Raw genomic sequence first — 20,109 nt, 5'->3', positions numbered from 1 at the left:
TAGTCTAAGAACCTGCATGTTGGTATCACAAATAAAAGTTTTGGCTAGTTTGAGAGCCTTGATCCTGTATTGGATCTCCTCTAGAGTAGTCTCTTCTGATATTAAATTAGATAAGTAATCACACCAATAAGATGCTGCACCTGCAACTGTAACGATACTAGCAACAGGCTGCCACTGCAATCCCTGATGAATGTACATTTTCTTCAAGAAGGCCTCAAGCTTCTTATCCATGGGATCCTTGAAAAAACAACTATCTTCAATAGGAATATTAGTTCTCTTGGCATGAGTAGAGACAGCTCCCTCTACCTTGGGCACTGTGCACCACAAGTCACGTATAGAGTCAGCTACAGGAAACATCTTTTTAAAAACAGGGGACGGGGAAAAAGGAATCCCTGGTTTATTCCATTCCTGAGTTATGATATCTGCCATATGGTCTGGAACTGGAAACACATCATCATATACACTATTAAGCTACACCTCTTTAGATTCTCCACAACGGACAAGTCGGATTCTTCCAAAGTAGCAAGAACCGCCTTTACAAGCACACAAAAGGTGTTTTAACTTAAATCTGAAATAAATTTCCTCTGAATCTGCAGAATTGGTTACTACAGTATCAGAATCTGACAATTCTCCCTCAGAAGCCACTGAGGCATCATCCTCATCAGAGAATTGAGACATACTGACTAATGCAGCTTCAGCAGAGTCAGAATCCTTATTAACACTAACATTTTTAGATTTCCTCTTACGCTTACCAGCAACCGGAAGGGCTGATAAAGCCGCTGAAACAGCAGATGTTATCTGTGCAGCAAAATCCCCTGGTAAATAAATACCCCCAGGAGGAGGTTGAGAGGAACCACAGGGCATTTTATGTGAAACAATACGTTTGAGGCGAAAGTTGAGGCATGGCATGGACAACATTATCCTGAGAGACAGACTCAGGAGGAGAAATCTTGTCTTTAAAAGATAAAGTATTTTCCAGTCTTTTCCAATTGCACAGGAGGCACTATCTGAGCCTCCAAACAAAACAAACATTGTATCAAATTAGCAGCTATATTTTGCTCTGAGTCCATAGCAGTAAGAGTTAATTCCCACAGAAATTGACTAATATGCAGCAAGAGGACAGTATGTAATATACCCCACAGATACTTTGCACCAGAGTAAAACAAAAGCTACCTCTATAACCTCAAACAGACTAAGGTAACTCACCAACCGGAACCAGGAGCCCACTAGTAACTGGAGATGAAAGTAAAAAGGTTGAGAGATGATACGATCCGTCTACCTCCGTAAATGAAGCTGATATAACTCTAACAACAGCTCCCAACCAGCACGACACTCCAATCTTCAAGCCGCTATGAAAACGAAGGCGGAAGAGCAGAGGGTCACGTGAGCTCAAAAGAACCAAACTGCGCCACAGTATACAAAGAGCGCAAATGTCAGCTCTGTGGAAACTAACAGATACATAATATGCACCTAATAAATACAAAACCCTTGTATGTATAGGCTCTGTAACTCTAAATAAAACCAGCCACACGTACCCCCACAGATACACATTCTCCCTGAAGTGTCCAGCCCAAGTCAGCCTCAAAAACCATAGGGCTGAACCCCTTATGTTCTAAATGAAGTTCCACTTAGAAGTGCCTGCCTAGAAATGTTGCCCAATATAAATAATATAAATTCCCTATATACAGGAATAACAATTGTCCCATAAGAAGATCCCCAGAGCACTTACCTGTGGATCCGGCTGCAGGGCAGGAGCAGCTTCTTAGGTGGGACTGACTAGCAAACATCTGTCAGGTACCTGTAGAAAAAGAAAAAACAGAGTAACCAACTCTGGTTTTCTACTCAAGGGGTAGCATAGGTGTTAGAAATAAAGCAAGGACCACCTCTCTGCCTTCTAACTGCTAAAAGCCACCATTACTCTTACTAAAGAGATTGACATGGACACAGAATAGCCCCTAATCCTTGCTTGCAAGGAAAAGTATCCATTAAAGGATTAAAATCTTCAGACACCTTCTTCGCCATCCTCCCGTGATCAAGGCAAAGAGAATGACTGGGGGTTATGGCTAAGGGAAGGGACACTTAAAAGTTCTGCTGGGGTGCTCTTTGCCTCCTCCAGCTGGCCAGGAGTGAATATCTCACTATTAATGTGGATGATTGACACCCACTGCTAGCGATGGGCCATGAATCTGCAGGGAGCAGCATCATGCTGTTGGCAGTGTATGCTGTTGGCATTTAGCGATGTCGGCCGGACATGATCCGCTACAGTGGATCATGTCCACCCGACACTTGATAAATCTGCCCCATAACGTGGTCCTTGCCCTATGACAATTTTTTTTCTTCTTCTCCTCCTACACTCTCACCCAGGCATTCAATTTACCTACACTTATTTATTTTTTTTATTATTTTTTTTTCAACAACTTTATTGAAAATAAAGAAGTAACATACAAGAAATGGGAGACGCAGCTCCTCCAGTGTACATGTTCAACAGTTGTCATGTATTTTCATAATTTTGCATGAATTTATAAAATGAGTTTAAAGGGGGAAAGGAAAAAGGAATAAAGGGATTTTCAAAGAAAGAAAAAGGAAGAGATAATGATGGACGAGTCTTGTCCCGCCCGCAACCAGTTGGAGGCTTATTTATAGGATTACTTTGTGTGTATGTAAGTTTCCCAGATTTGGGATATTTCTGCGTAAGTTTCCATTTTTGCATTTTTGAGGTAATAATATTCTTCAAACTCTAAAAGGTCTGTAACTTTTTCAACCCACATACCCAATGAAGGGCCTTTATTACTTTTCCAATTTTTGGCTATTAGTTGTTTTGCTCCGTTTGTCATTATCGTAAATAATCTTAAATAAGGTTTATGTTTAATGTTTGGGGGTTTATTTAGAAGCCATATCATGGGGTCCAGAGGGAGAACAATCTCCAGAATAGTTTCTATTTCTTTAATTACGTGTCGCCAGAAATTTTGAATGTCATTACACCACCACCACATATGTGCATCATTACTATTTACGTGTCCGCATCTCCAACACGTGTTTGGATGGGAGCGAAATAACCTGTGTAACTTCTTTGGGGTAAAATACCATCTATGTAGTAGTTTGAAATTGAGTTCTAGGATAGAGGATGAAACAGAGGATTTTCTAGTGGCTTGTAGAATGGAGTGGCTCGTTTGGGGTGATATGATAATACCTAGGTCTGTTTCCCACTTTTCTAAAAATGGGGGTATATACCCCGGAGGTTTCTGGGATAATAGTCTATAAATCATGGATAGTGTATGTCTGAGTGGTGTTGTTTGTATGCATAAGTTTGTCAACGGTCTAGACAGATTATTGTAGTTTTTGTGTTTAAGTATATAGTTTCTAGCTCGTCGGTATGTAAACCAATTGGAGAAACATTCATGACCATCTGCAATCAGATCTGATTGCGTGCGAATTGATTCGTTTGTGATCATGGTCCGTACAGCTATGTCTGTAGTTTGTTTTACTGGGTCTATCATGGTAGCAGGTGGGTACAATATAAATTCCCCATTCTCCAAGAGGGACGTCAATGGAGATGGTTTGGAGGAGATAAATAAAGATGTGTTAATGACTTTGTCCCATGTCCTGAATGTCTCACTCGTTATCGGGTTACTATCTGTTTTGAGCTGGGGCTTGTTGGAAATGTCCCAATACAGTCTACCTAGATGAGGTTTTTGGTGAATTAGATGTTCTAAGGGGATCCAGCGTTTGTGTTGGTAGTGAATGTTCCAGTCCACAACCCTCTGTAAAACAATTGCCTGTCTATACAATTCAAGATTCGGAACTCCCATTCCCCCCTGAGATCTGGGTGAGTACATTATGTTTTTATTTATTCTAGGCGGCTTTCTGTTCCAAATGTAATCATTAAAAGCTTTTTGTATAGAAGGTAAGTAAGTTGTGGGCAAGTTGTGGGCAATGGGATGGGTAGTGTTTGTAGATAGTAGAGTATTCTTGGGAAAATATTCATTTTACTAACCTCTATACGTCCCAACCAAGATATCTGCTTAGATCTCTATGAGGAGAGGTCATTTATAATTGTCCGTTTAAGAGGAATGTAGTTCATATTGAACATGTCATCATAAGTTGGCGCTAATTTGACCCCTAGATATTTAAGTGAAGAAGAACACCATGAAAATGATGTGAGTTGTTTTATATTGTGCATGTCTACACTTATTTTTATATTTTTGCAGTTTCCATCACACGCACACATTTTTCACATATTTTTTGTATTTTTTTCCTTTCACACACCAGCACATACCATTTTTCCAGTCACTTCCATATTACACAGACATCTTCTTATCACACATCATTACAATTTTTCCTAACATCCTCACTATTTTTCCCCCCTTTCCCACGCCAGTACATACACAATATTTTTCTCCCAAATCAGAATGTTTACTAATAATGAACATGTTTATATTAACATATATTTTTTTTAAAACAACAAAAAATGTTTTCTTCTATTTTTATCTTTTTGGGGTATTAGTAAAAGAGCATTACTAATATTTTTTTTTACAATCTTACACACTTGCATTACTCAATGGTATTTATGAAAGTTTGTCTGGTGAATCAATATTATAGACTTATTGTTTTTTATACAACATAATATACATAACTGTACCTTATCTATATGATATGTTACCATTGTATTGAGCTAATGTAAAGTTTTAGTTGCTTTATATTCAATGTTTTACTTTATAGTTAACCTTTTTAATGTTAACAGCAAAGCCACAATCTTCCTTTCAAGCTACCACTATATAAAGAAGGATGGAGGAGTATACATTTATCCCTTTTGGCATGAAACGCCTATCACCATTTGGCCAAATACTGTAACAAACTCTTCCATTTTGCTTTTAATCTAGCGGTGTGCATGCAAGAGAGTGCCAGACTTTCCATGCATTGTGTTTTTTATATATATATATATATTATACAATATTGTACAGTATTACATATTATATTATATTATAGGTCATGGTGCAAAATGTAAGATGGCACAGTGCATTATTTCCCTACCTGTGCATGGCATCTAACTATACTCCTAGCTGCTACCCCAGTGTGTACAAAGGGCACAGACAGAAAGAGACAATGGAGCCATGAAAGAGCTGGCAGGACCTTAAACAAATGTTTCCTGCCTTGCCAGGGAGCTCAGCTGTCACCACTATGCATTGCATGTTGGGATACTGCAGTGGCATAATATTGAGATACAGTAAACTACATCTCCAAGCCTTCTGTGCTGCTCCATCTGAAAGGGAGTAAGGAAGAGAATTAAAAGAATAATCAGAAATGTAAATGTAATTTATTGTTCTAGTTTTCAGTGGACAGCCAGCTTAAAGGGACACTGTACCCAACATTTTTCTTTTGTGATTCAGATTGAGCATGAAATTTTAAGCAACTTTCTAATTTACTCCTATTATCAAATTTTCTTCATTCTCTTGGTATCTTTATTTGAAATGCAAGAATGTAAGTTTAGATGCCGGCCCATTTTTGGTGAACAACCTGGGTTGTCCTTGCTGATTGGTGGATAAATTCATCCACCAATAAAAAAAAATGCTGTCCAGAGTACTGAAACCAAAAAAAAGCTTAGATGCCTTCTTTTTCAAATAATGATAGCAAGAGAACGAAGAAAAATTGATAATAGGAGTAAATTAGAAAGTTGCTTAAAATTGCATGCTCTATCTGAATTACAAAAGAAAAAAATTGGGTTCATTGTCCCTTTAAAATTCTGGACTGCCCATGTTCGATGTGATTTGAAACAAAAATGTTGTATTTAGTCTGTATAATTTTTGGCCTCTTTTTCTGTGACATTACAATCCTTTCTGAATTTCTTAAAATGCGCTAATTACTTATGCAATATAATGGGAACATTCCGATTGTGTAAACATGCGGACATCTATAAGAAACAATCTTTTAATAGGGAGACTCACAAGAATTTCTGCAGTCCTACACATAAGCAATATACAGTATATCTAAAAAAATCAAACATGGCAGATAAATAATTCAGCATTGATGATGGCTGCTAAATGTTTTGTATGCAGCTTTGATTACTCCCACAGCTTCCCCGTAAGGATAAATGTCCAACCTAGTTCACAAAATAGAAGAGGTAACAGGCGCCTAGATTGAATACAAGCTCACTATAAAGAGTCCCTAACAAATTCTGGATTTATTGCAAAGATGGAATATAGGAGCGCCAAAGGCTAAAGTATTTCACAGGTTCTAAAAAAGGAAGATTAATCCTGATAAGGATCAACAAATAATGATATGTGGGGAAGGTTCAACAAATCTGCAATATACAGTATACAATCGTACGAATACAAAAGTTTAAAAAACAAATAAAAAAAAAATATATATATATAGGTGTGATCAGGCCCGGACTGGCCATAGGGCATACCGGGCATTTGCCCGGTGGGCCGCCGGTCATCTTAGGCCCCCCACATATCGAGTGCCCAAATTATTTGTTGTGAATAATATAATGATTATGTTTATGCAACATGTAATACCGGCCGGTATTATATGTTGCATAAACATAATCATTCAGGCATCAATCTGAGAGAGCAGATCCAGCCAGAGGACCGTTTTTATTAGGAGGCCGGCCCATTGTTATTTCTCTGCGGCCATTTTGGGGAGGACTCAAGAGTCAAGCATGTCATTCATGCGCCAGCATACGCAATTTCCTCTTGGTGCCGGACGGGAAAAGAACCACAGGCTGAGGTGAGGCTCAGGTCAGGCAGGCGGCAGCTGCAGCAGAGAGACACGCACCACTCACAGCAGTCACAGCACTGAACACTGCGATAGAACAACAGGTGAGGTAGGTTGCGTTTTTGTTAAACAATAATTTGCTGGTCTGGCAAGCCTGGCAATGATCATTGATCTTATCTATGTATGTTAAATTAGGCTAGCAAGCCTACACAGCAGCTGCAGCAGGTGACTACAGGCGTTCGCAGAGGCTGCCTGACATTTTGGGGGGCTGCTGTGAGTGACAGTCAGACAGAGACACCAGCAGAGAGTGTGGTAACAGGTTGGATGAGCATCAATTCGGGGGGAGGTGGGAGCCGCTGCAGAGTCTGATGAATTAAGCTGAATCTGATCATTTTTGTACAGAGTTAGTATAAATGATCATTACTAACTAAACAGATTGTTTAGATAGTGATGATCATTTATACTTACAAAGCCTACAGTGTCAGTCTACAAGTACCGCGGCGCGCAGGCTCTATGAGAAAGGAGGGACAGAACTAGCGCTGCATGCAGGAACTGAGCGTGTTAGTGACCATATGATGTCAGTCCTCCTGCCTGCCCTGCTGTAATACTGACACGCTGTGCTGAGCAGATGGCTACTAGCAACACTGCAGCTTTACCAGTGTTTGTAGCATCAGTTCAGGGCCAGGCTTCTCAAAAAATGTGCTGATGCTTTTCTTCCCTTGTTCAGTGCAGAGAGCTGTCAGTTACAGTGAGACAGCACAGTGCTACCGGGTCCTAGCAGACAGGAGTGCCATGAGATGGCTCTTGAAGCTCAGTCCCTGCATCCAGCGTGAGTGCTTTTTTCCCTGCCTAACACAGAGCTGTCTCAGATCTCTCCCATCTCCCATCCAGCTGAGTTTGAAATCCACATCTCTCTCCTCCCTCTTGTTGACTCCTCCTCTTCACTCTGCCTATCCAGAAGATAGACACAAAATCTGGAGTAGAGCCTGGTAAGAATCACTTTGACACTTTCACATATAAGGGGATAGCAGGCTTTAATATGCACTATGCTTTTAATGTAGGTATTGCATTTTGCTTCTTTATTGACTTGGGGAATGCCCCCTTTCTCCCCACACCCCTACCACCTGTTATCTACTGTGTGTTGCCTTTATTTATTATTTCTGTTTTGTGAAGTGAAGCAGCTGAACACTCCCAGATCCATATTCAGACACTAATGAGCTTTTCAAGCTGTGTCTCCTAGTTCTACATATAAGAGAGTTCTGTAGGTGCTATGTTGACTGTGATGAAAAGGGTTAACTAGAGGTGCTGTGTTTAAAGGTTTCACTTGAGAGTTAATCCTTGTGGTGCTATGTATAAAGTAAAGTCCTAGAGGTGATATATAATAAAAGGATGTCCTTCAGATGCTGTGTGTGTGTATATATATATATATATATATATATATATATATATACACACTTATTTTGTATCATTATAACTTACTGTCTATATTAAAAAAAATACCTGATAGGACTACATTCTATTAAGGGATTAAATGCTTACCGGATCCTTCTTCACAGAGGAGAGAATTTAACATAACTTAATTTAAATAACTATGTACATGTGCATGTAGTGCGAAATAACGACAGACAAGCTTTTTATGGGAAAATTTTGTGACCGTCACAGGCCATAAAATTTTATTAACCTAACCAACTAGATAGAACTGGTAGAACTGAAAAAATATGGCGGCATAGAGACCAGCTAACCCAGAACAGCAAGGAGATCACCGGCCCAACGGGAACAGCAGCAGAGGGGTCTCTGCCCTAAGGAGATGACGCTGAGGGGTTGCAGAGATCACGTGACCATCCCTCAAAAGGGAGAAGGAGGGTTACCGTCACGTGCACGTGAGGGCCTACCGCTCCTCCCCGGAAGTCTGGTCATCACTCACCCCTAGCGACCTTCTCCTGCGCAACAGGACCGAGGATCTCCCGCCGCCAGGGTGAAAGAAGATCTTCCACCTAGATAAGGATTCCCTGTTACCAAGCCGTGTAAAACCGCATAACAGGGAGAGGAGATCCATATCCTACAGCAATGGCTTATTGGGCCTAGGGTGAGTAGCCATAGCCCTGCCATTGAGGTGCCGTCAATTTGCAACAACATTAACCAAGGGAAGGGAGGGAGGGCAAAACTGCTTCAGCCAGGATCCGGAGAAGAAAAGGAAGTTGCAAGGGGGAGACTAGCTTTTCTACAGGTAAGGAGGGGCCTACCCTGAATTGCAACAATGTTGCACCCCAGCACCATCCCTCTCTCTTCTAACCCACTCTCCTACAGCCTTAACCCTTAGACTGCTCCAGGCTTATACTAAGCCCTACACTGCATTAAGGGATTAAATGCTTACCGGATCCTTCTTCACAGAGGAGAGAATTTAACATAACTTAATTTAAATAACTATGTACATGTGCATGTAGTGCGAAATAACGACAGACAAGCTTTTTATGGGAAAATTTTGTGACCGTCACAGGCCATAAAATTTTATTAACCTAACCAACTAGATAGAACTGGTAGAACTGAAAAAATATGGCGGCATAGAGACCAGCTAACCCAGAACAACAAGGAGATCACCAGCCCAACGGGAACAGCAGCAGAGGGGTCTCTGCCCTAAGGAGATGACGCTGAGGGGTTGCAGAGATCACGTGACCATCCCTCAAAAGGGAGGAAGGAGGGTTACCGTCACGTGCACGTGAGGGCCTACCGCTCCTCCCCGGAAGTATGGTCATCACTCACCCCTAGCGACCTTCTCCTGCGCAACAGGACCGAGGATCTCCCGCCACAAGGAAAGCATTTTAATGGTAACCTTGCCGCCAACCCACAACCCGATTTACAGGAGGGGTGACAGTGCTCTTTGAATGTCCCCTATGAATAAATCCAGCCCCACATCAGAAAGGTGAACTTTATCCCTTCTATAAAGCTCAGTTCTATCAGCCGAAATGGCTTTGTGCCGTACCACGAAGCCACCTGACCCTGTGACGGTTTTTGCCAATGACTCATTGATCTTCTTCCTAACCCGGTATGCCGCCGTATGGGCAGACATATGCCTCCAATGGAGACGGGGAATTATATGGGACCACCCTATCATGACCCCTGGGATGCGTACTCTTAGCCACCCAATGTCTGCCTGCATGACTTTGATCAACTGTAGAACTGGTATGGCCCCCACATCGTTACCCCCTAGGTGAAGGATAAGAATATGAGGCTTACCCCAGCGTACCAGGGCCTCAGATATGGTTCCTGCTAATTGAGGCCAGCACATCCCCCTATCACCCAACCACCTAATGGATGCCTTGTTGGAAGGGAAGCCTAGGGATTGGCCAATTGGGAGGGACGCACAGCGGAGGGAGGCCCAGTGGACAAAGGAGTGGCCCATGATCCATATTCTCTTCACTCCGGGGGTATTGCCTGTGGAGACAAACATTTTAGTATTCGGAATAAACATATAAACATTAAACAATTGGACGGACATAGGTTCTGAAACAATTGGAGCGCCAACGCCCAATACGTTTTATGTCCTCGCTCGAGGAGCCTGCTTGCACCGCGTTTGTCGCTGCCCCTATGCGAAAAGAGTGCGGGGCCAGTCTGCTAGCGTCCAGCCCCGTCTGGACTGCCGCCAACTTCAGAACCCTACCAAACTGAAATTTGGAAAGGGATCTGCCGTCCGAATGGACCAAAAATTGTCCCGGGACAGGCGGCCTTTGAGCCAAATAGAGGTTAACGCAGTTAACCGGGCAGCATGCGCTGTTTACTTGAGGGTGAACGGGGATCCAAGTTCCCCTTCCCTCCTGATCTGTTTTTGATTGTGGAAGGAAAAGAAGTAAGGAACCCGGAGCCGCTCTGATATGCTGTAATTGAATACCCGCCACTGACGCCTGCCTGGAGGGTGCTACTATCTCGCTAACTCTAAGAGCGGCTGCAAAGGCCAGGTTAAATGCAGTTTTGAAGAGTAGCGCTTCAAAATACGATATACAGACCTCGTCGAGCGCCAGAAGCAATCGCTCCAGGCGCTCGCGGGTGATGGGTTCGCGTGTGTCTATTTTCCGCTGCTGCAATCTGCCCCAACCCTTGACCACCTGTCTGATAAAAAAGGAATTGGTTGGGTCTGGAATGGATAACGCCCTATAGAAAAATGATAGGGCGGCCAATTTGGACTGTATGGCCCCCTGACGGACCCCAGAAGCGTGCAAACTCACCAGCCAATCATGTAATGTGTCCCGAGATCCCTGAGCAGCATCGGCTCCCCTGGACGCACAGAAATTGTCCCATTCGGACCACTTGCGGGCATAGGCGTGCCAAGTGGATGGTGCTAAGGAGGAGCGAACCAACGGAAGCAAGGCTATCCAGGAAGGACGAGCTGCCAAAGGAAATCAGGACAGCGTAAACCTACTGCTGCAGCTCCGGGGACTAACTGGCGAAATGTCACCCATTCAAATCGTGACAGGGCGTCAGCTACTACATTGTTAACGCCCGGGACATGCCGGGCCTGGAACTGGATGTTAAGGTCCAGACAGCGCAACACCAGGTGGCGCAGCAAAGTAATAACCTTTGCTGAGGTAGCTGACAAGTTATTAATCGCAAAAACCACACTGATGTTGTCCGTCCAGAACACAACAGTCCCATTCGGTAATTTATTACCCCACAGCTCGACCGCCAAGACCACAGGGAATAGTTCCAGGAGGGTTAGGTTGCGAGTAAGGCCCGCTGGGGCCCAGGACTTTGGCCAAGGCTCTGCGCTCCACTCTCCCTGGAAATAGGCCCCGTAGCCGTGAGATCCAGCTGCGTCAGTGAAAAGGTGCAGTAACTGGCTTGACATGGGAAGGGTACGCCAGACCCGTATCCCGTTAAACCGCGTGAGAAATTTTTCCCAGACTACGAGGTCAGCTAGCAAATCACTCCCTAGTGTTATTTTTTACTTCGAGTTTGACCTACCACTAAGCTGTCTTTCCAGTCTACGGTTAAAAACCCGATCCATGGGGATAACTCTGCAAGCGAAATTAAGCAAGCCTAACATAGATTGTAACTGTTTCAGGGAAATAACTGAGTTAGAGACTGCCGCTCTGACCGCCTCAAGCATGCCCTGAACTTTATCAGGTGGCAACCTACAGAGCCTAGCCTGGGTATCGATTTTGATTCCCAGGAAAACTAAACAAGACGTGGGGCCTTGTGTTTTGTCCTCTGCCAGGGGCACCCCGAAGTGTCTCATGACGCTGCGCATTCTGTTCATTGTGGATATACATTCATCTGAGCCTGCTCTCCCCACAATGAGAAAATCATCCAGGTAGTGTGCTATGGAATCGCTGCCCACTTCTGAAGCTACAACCCAGTGAAGGAAACTGCTAAATGCTTCAAACAAAGCGCATGACAAAGAGCAGCCCATGGGCAGGCAGCGATCTACATAGTACGCACCTGCAAACTTGCAACCCATGAGATGGAAAACTGAAGGGTGAAGTGGAAGAAGCCTAAATGCTGACTCAATGTCTAGTTTCGCCAATAAAGCACCCTCCTGACTAGGTCTAGCGCGCTATCAAAAGATTGATAACGCACTGAGCTGAGTTGAGGGTCAATGGCATCGTTGACTGAGCTACCTTTTGGGTATGACAGGTGCTGAATGAGGCGAAACTTCCCTGGATCTTTTTTAGGAACCACCCCCAGCGGGGAAATGACCAAATCATTTAAAGGTGGGGCAGTAAAGGGGCCAGCCATGCATCCTAAAGCCACTTCTTTATTAATTTTATCCCTCACTACCTCAGGGTGTTGGTATGCCGAAATAAGGTTCCTATTAAATTTCTTCCCCCTAATGTGCCTGACTGTGGGGATATGAAAACCAAATGAAAAACCCTCCCATAATATACGAGCCGCAGCCTGGTCTGGGTAGGCCCACAACCAGGGTGCCATCACATGGACCTTAACTGGCGTTTCCGCCTTTCTGGCCCATGCTTGCTGAAGGGGGCTTATTGTTAGTGGCATTGTCCCTACGTTTGATACAGTCACTGCCAGGGTGTGGACCGGAGCAGTACCTGCAGACATGTCTGAAGGCGCAAGCGCTACCCTTGTCACATTTTTTATCCTGGAAGGGCCAGCAAGTTCCCCCCCTTTTCCTGCTTCTATTGTTGCGAAAGGACTGCTGGGCTGATTGCTGAGTTGAGTTTACAGCTGCGGGTGCGCCCCCCTTGGGGTCCATCCGCTGCCACAACTGGTTGTCAGTAGAATCAAAAGTTAATGTAGGATTTCCTGCCATTTTCCTTCTGAACTCAGCATCATATTCCCTCCAGACACCTTCACTGTGATTACGCTGAATCCAGTGAATAGTGTCAGTGTATTTTAGGATAGCCAAACTCTGGGAGGGGTACTTCTCTATATAACAGGAGGAGAAAACCCTGAAGCACTGGAGCCACTCATCAAAAGTGTCAGGTCGTTTAAATTTTTTAGGCCCTGTTCCCTCAGCGCTCCTCTCTTTCTGCCTATACGCCTCCACTGAAAGGTCAAATATATTAACATATTTCCCACGGTGAATCCTACTGACCACTTTTTTGCGTAGGTGTCTGTGCAATGAGTAGATTTTGCCTGGGCTTGCATCCCCATAAAGGGCTGCTCGCCTTTCTGAGATGGCCCTGGTAGGAAGGGGTTCAGCTGGCACCTCAGTAGAGGTCGCTGGTTGTTGCGGGGCGGTGTTATTTGCGCTATCCTGCTTATTATTTGGCGCGACCCCCCTCTTTAAAATTTTCTTAATCATTCTGAACATTTTCTTCTGGCCAGACCCCTGTAAACCCAAGGAAGAGTCAGTCTCAGACCCTGAGTCAGAAGAGGATGAGTCAGAAGAAGAATGGTCATTGTCATTGTGTGTAAATAAAGCATTCTCACCGTGACTAATGGCAGGAGGTCCCTGATCCATGGTGGTAACGGGCTGGCCTGCTTGCTGGTTCTGGAGGGTAACTCCGGATGACCCTTGCTGTACAGTGGAGGTGGTAGCTTGCTGGTTCTGGAGGGTAACTCCGGATGACCCTTGCTGTACAGTGGAGGTGGTAGCTACTGCTTCCGCTGGAATGCCTGCTACTCCTGCATCAGCCCCGTTCATGACTGCGGCAGTGGTGCTTCGTGCTTTGTCAGCGCTTTGCGATCCAATTGCTCCCTGCAAAAGAGATAAAATTTGGCGAGCACTTTGCCCAATGGATGTGTCTGGATTATCAGTAGCAAGGGGTGGATGACCTGTGTGAGGAGTGTTTGCAACCTGAGGATTATTCGTCGCCATCACCATAGGGGTATGAAATCCCTGACTCCCTGACTGCCCATTCGCAGATGCCTGTACAATCACACTCTGCTGGCCTACGATAGGGGTATGGATACCCTGACTTATTGATTGTGCATGGCTTAATGGTTGTGCATGAGCGCCCTGCGTGACTGCCATGGGGGAGTGGAGTCCCTGACCTAGTGCTTGTACACCCTGCAGTGCTTGTACACCCTGCATGCCTGTCATGATGGGATGCTGTCCCTGGCCTAAAGCTTGAACGTTTGAACTATGCATGCCAACAAGGGGTGTATTGTGTCCCTGAGCTGCTGCTTGTACGTTCACACCATGCACAACCGCATTCACACCAATGGAGGGTGGTAAATGATTTTCAATGCCCTGATTCACATGCATACTGTGATCTGTGCCCTGATTCACATGCAGACTATGATCAGACAATTGTGTGTTAATGAAAATACCCTGCGGCTGAGCGGCCGCTTGGATTAAACCACTTGCAGCCCTGTGTGGGTTAACAATATCGGGAGTGGCCTGCTGAATGGCCGATTGACCCGTTATAGCATTTATGTTATCTCCCCCTTGCAAAAATTGTAATGGTCTCATTACCCTGGAATGGTTAACACTGCGTGCCCCTCTACCTCTATTACTGGCTATCTGCCTGGTACTACCTCTTATGATGGAGCGACCCCTTTGAGGCCCCTGAGGATTAGCGTTCATATGTGCTGGCCGCTTGCGCTGATTACTTGCGCTACTAATGCCCCTCCGACCCCCCACTGATAACCCGCCAACGGCCAAGGACGACTCTCGGTGCTCACCTGCATGTAGTGTTGCACCGGGAGCCGATGTCCTTGCGACCGCGCGAGAGTCTGCCAAGCCGGAAGTGCCGCTGGCCGCTTCCGGTGACGTCACTGACATGGTGTTTTCACCGGAAGACGGCCCTGGACCATGCGGCTGGCGTAGGAGACTGCTAGGCCCTGGGGACTGAAGCGTAGGCCCAGGATTACTACGGGCCTCAGTAATAGTGCGCCTTGGGGGAGGTTGATCTGGTGTGGCGGGTTGAGCGGCTGTTCCATAGGCCATGTCCCGGCCGGGCTGGGGACCGCGTGCTACCACGTGTGGTGCCGCATTTAGAGGTGACAAAGGGCGAGGCCTGCTGGGGGTAACTAAAGGCTGTTCTTGGTCCTGGCCAGAAGGATTATGAGGGGGAACAACCGGAGCTATGCTGGGCCCTGGGGAGGATGCAGCCATAGCAGAGATAATATTTTTTAACAGGTCTGAAACTGCTGACATAGCAGCAGGGGGGACAGCACTAATAAATGGGGCCTGAACACTATCAAGGGGCAAATTAACTGGTTGGGACTGCAATGTTTGAAATATGGGGGGTTCCTGAGCTAGCTCAATATTAATATTCCCCTGCTCTTCCACATTATGGACCTGAGCTGAAACAACAGTAGTATATTGAGTTGGGGGAATGACATCTAAATCATCCTCAGTAACAGATGGAACATTAGAAACAGATGGAACACTTATCTTTATTTTTTCATTTGCAGGTCCAGGAGTCTGCTGCTCCGACTGGTAACGTCTAGGAGGCAAAGTAGAGCGTCTGGAACGATGCATAGCTGCACTGATGGTAACAGAACTGCTAACAAAACTGCTTCAGCCAGGATCCGGAGAAGAAGAGGAAGTTGCAAGGGGGAGACTAGCTTTTCTACAGGTAAGGAGGGGCCTACCCTGAATTGCAACAATGTTGCACCCCAGCACCATCCCTCTCTCTTCTAACCCACTCTCCTACAGCCTTAACCCTTAGACTGCTCCAGGCTTATACTAAGCCCTACACTGCATTTTTAAACAGTCATATTATTATTATACATATTCCTTAGTGTTTTGCTTCTGTATTTTCTTAAATGTAAAACTTGAAAGGGGTCAGAGTTGTTATACCTCTGCCACTAGGTTGTACTTGCCCCCCCAGACCAAACTTTTCCAGTCCCCCTATATATATATATATATATATATATATATATATATATACTGTGTGTATGTATGTATATATATATATATATATATGTGTGTGTATGCTGTGTAGTGTGTCTGCATGTACTGTATGTGAATGCTGTGTGTGTGTTGTGTGCCTGCATGTATGTGAATGCTGTGTTTGTGTTGTTTGCCTGCATGTATGTGAATGCTGTGTGTGTGTTGTTTGCCTGCAGGTATGTGAATGCTGTGTGTGTGTTGTGTGCCTGCAGGTATGTGAATGATGTGTGTGTGTTGTGTGCCTGCAGGTATGTGAATGCTGTGTGTGTGTTGTGTGTCTGCAGGTTTGTGAATGCTGTGTGTGCGTTGTGTGCCTGCATGTATGTGAATGCTGTGTGTGTGTTGTGTGCCTGCATGTATGTGAATGCTGTGTGTGTTGTGTGTCTGCATGTATGTGAATGCTGTGTGTGTGTTGTGTGCCTGCATGTATGTGAATGCTGTGTGTGTTGTGTGTCTGCATGTATGTGAATGCTGTGTGTGTGTTGTGTGTCTGCATGTATGTGAATGCTGTGTGTGTGTTGTGTGCCTGCAGGTTTGTGAATGCTGTGTGTGTGTTGTGTGCCTGCATGTATGTGAATGCTGTGTGTGTGTTGTGTGCCTGCATGTATGTGAATGCTGTGTGTGTTGTGTGTCTGCATGTATGTGAATGCTGTGTAGTGTGTGTGTTGTGCGTCTGCATGTATGTGAATGCTGTGTGTGTTTTGCGTCTGCATGTATGTAAATGCTGTTTTCTAGTGTGTGACTGTGTTGTGTGCCTGCATGTATGGGAATGATGTGTAGTGTGTGTTGTTTGCCTGCATGTATGGGAATGCTGTGTAGTGTGTGTGTGTCGTGTGCCTGCATGTATGTAAATGATGTGTACTGTCTGTATGTTGCGTGGCTGCATGTATGTGAATGCTGTGTAGCGTGTGTGTTGTGTATGCTGTGTGGCTGCATGTATGTGCATAAGAAATAGTGAGCGGGGGGGGGGGGGGTAGTGGGCCTTTTTGCCCAAAAATGCCCGGGCCTTTTTTTGGTCCCAGTCCGGCCCTGGGTGTGATTAAAATATATTTAATTGGAGAGAATAACCTCTCAAAACACGAAAAAGAATACAATTCCTCAAAGGATATAATAAAAGCAAGTAAAATTATAAGAATAATCTATTGCAATAACATTAGAAACTGGTCAAATGTAAATCAGGAATATAGGGATTTTGTCTCTATTACTAAATGTAGCCAATCCTATATAGGTGACTGACGGATTATATGTGTTTAGTGAATACAAATGCTATGAAACCATAAGTACTATGAAGTGCTAATTAATAGTCTAAATAACAAACGTGATATTGACAGTGGCAAAAAAGGATTAATAGCCACTTTAAGAGTGCCAGCACACAAAAAAATCCAAAAATTAAAAATCAAAAACTTTTGTGGTGAGGTTGTTAACTAACTTCATAAAAAACGTCCATAAGTCCAAATGAGTAGTGATGAAATAATAAATTCTCAGCCAAGGTTATCCCATATAAATCCCGATATGGATTGTCTCCTAAAAAAGAGAAAGAAAGATACCTATACAAACCTAGTTCACTCGAGTGACGTAATTAATGTTTTTTGACTGAAAAGTTGTATACCCTTTTGGATACAATATTTTTTTTCTAAGAAGGATGCTGCTGAATTTTTTTTGTCCACACATGACATGCCTGACTCTACTCAACCCACCAATGATACACTAATGGCCCCGCCCCCTGTGTCCCAGAAAGCCATTGAAAAATATGTGTGCACAATTAACAACTTTATATCATCATAATTTTATAATTAACTTTATTTTAAATAGCAAGGCAGGACAGTCTACTCCAGAATTGTTATAGTTTTACAAGATAGATAATCATTTTATTACCCATTTCCCAGTTTTGCATAATCAACACAGTTATATTAATATAATTTTTGACTCTGTGATTACCTTGTATCTAAGCCTCTTTAAACTGCCCCCTTATTTCAGTTCTTTTGACAGACTTGTATTTTAGCCAATCAGTGCTGACTCATAAATAACTCCATAGGAGTGAGTACAAATGTATATATATATATATATATATATATATATATATATATATATATCTATGACAGATGTAAATGCACTCTCAGGACTTCCACAAATTTCTTTATTGGAACGTTTTCGGGGTTCACAACCCCTTCATCAGCATAAACACATAGACAAAACTCAAACAATTTATAGTGTTTCAAATATCACTCACCAAACAAGTGTTACTCCAAAGTGCGCCAAATCTCGAGTGTGGAACGCATCTTGCGTTCCACAGTGCTGATGCCTACCGGAAGTGATATTATCTAACTTCCGGTTTCGCGGCATTGTTATATTAAGCATACAAGCTATATTCAGTATTTTCGTTAACAAATAATAACTCATACACAATTGTGTGTAAAGTGTTGTAGTGTATGTGAAAATATGTGATAATCATTCTTTATCACATCTATGCATAATAAAAATTGCGATAGTATATATACATACATGAATAGATAGGTACAAACTTAGATTTATATACAGAAAGTGGGGATTCTTGCTGAGCTTGTTACCCATTAATAATATTAAGTGACTTTATGTATTCAATGTATTCTAAGTTTGTACCTATCTATTCATGTATGTATATATACTATCGCAATTTTTATTATGCATAGATGTGATTAAGAATGATTATCACATATTTTCACATACACTTGTGTGCTACACTATGCAATTAATCACAGTGTTGAGACACGATTTATCATTGTTTATTATAACCATGACTACAGTTGCCATGGAGATCTATATATAAAATGGCACCCGATCAGCTGGTTAGGGATATTATTACGGCGATCCAATCTAGTTTATCCACTACACTTAAGTTTGTGTTAGCAATTGTTTATCTACATCACTTTACACACAATTGTGTATGAGTTATTATTTGTTAACGAAATACTTAATATAGCTTGTATGCTTAATATAACAATGCTGCGAAACCGGAAGTGAGATAATATTACTTCCGGTAGGCATCAGCACTGTGGAACGCAAGATGCGTTCCACGCTCGAGATTTGGCGCACTTTGGAGTAACACTTGTTTGGTGAGTGATATTTGAAACACTATAAATTGTTTGAGTTTTGTCTATGTGTTTATGCTGATGAAGGGGTTGTGAACCCCGAAAATGTTCCAATAAAGAAATTTGTGGAAGTCCGGAGAGTGCATTTACATCTGTCATATATGCTATCTATATTTGCACCCAGGCCATTGTCTCTCGGTGGGCTGAACTGGAAATTGTTTGGATATTATTTGATGACCAGCGGAACCCCCTACTTTTGACTTAATTAGTTTTTCTATCTCCTTTGTGTTTTTTTTTCTTGCTGCACAGTTTTGGGACCATTTACCATCTGGCCATTATTTGACTGTTATTATTTACCTGACTTTGTGTTATTTACCCATTTGGACACTTTCTACTGGGATTCAGCTGTTGACAAAAACCTCACTATTGATTGACATTTATTTGCTGTTGCTTTACACCTGTGGAATAACATTTAAATCAATTCAGGAACTAACTTTCTTGTTTATACACCTATTTATTTCCTGATTTCAGCATGTCTATATCACAGACACAGGAGGAACCAATTTCTATCGACCCAGATGCACAGAGTGGGGATTTAACCTGTCAAGCTGTGGAAGCCCAGACCGGCACTGTATCATATACTCCAGATGACGCCATCCGGATCTTAGTCGCACCCATCTCCAAGACTGTTGGTGAGACCCCAATTAATTTGTACCATACTTTATTAAAGCTGAAAAAAAGAGAGGTTGATCTCACCTTACATGGTAGTTACTTATCCGATTATTTTAGAACAGGCCATATTCCCCGTGGCTTCAGGGTCCATAATGTACCCACAATTGGGCGAGACAACCCAGAGTTTAGAAAAAAGTGGTGCTTCATTTTGAACAAGTGTTCTTTAGACTTAATCTTACTTGTTATAGAGGAAGTTACTGCTATTTTAGGCAGAGTTAAAATTGAAATACAGACATTTGAAAATACACACAAGGCTACACTTACTAATGACACACAAGAAAACTGGTTATCTAA

This window comes from Bombina bombina, chromosome 4 (assembly GCF_027579735.1).
Source record: "Bombina bombina isolate aBomBom1 chromosome 4, aBomBom1.pri, whole genome shotgun sequence".
Taxonomy (NCBI): domain Eukaryota; kingdom Metazoa; phylum Chordata; class Amphibia; order Anura; family Bombinatoridae; genus Bombina; species Bombina bombina.
The sequence above is the reverse complement of the archived record's forward strand: the minus strand, read 5'-3'. Positions refer to the sequence as shown.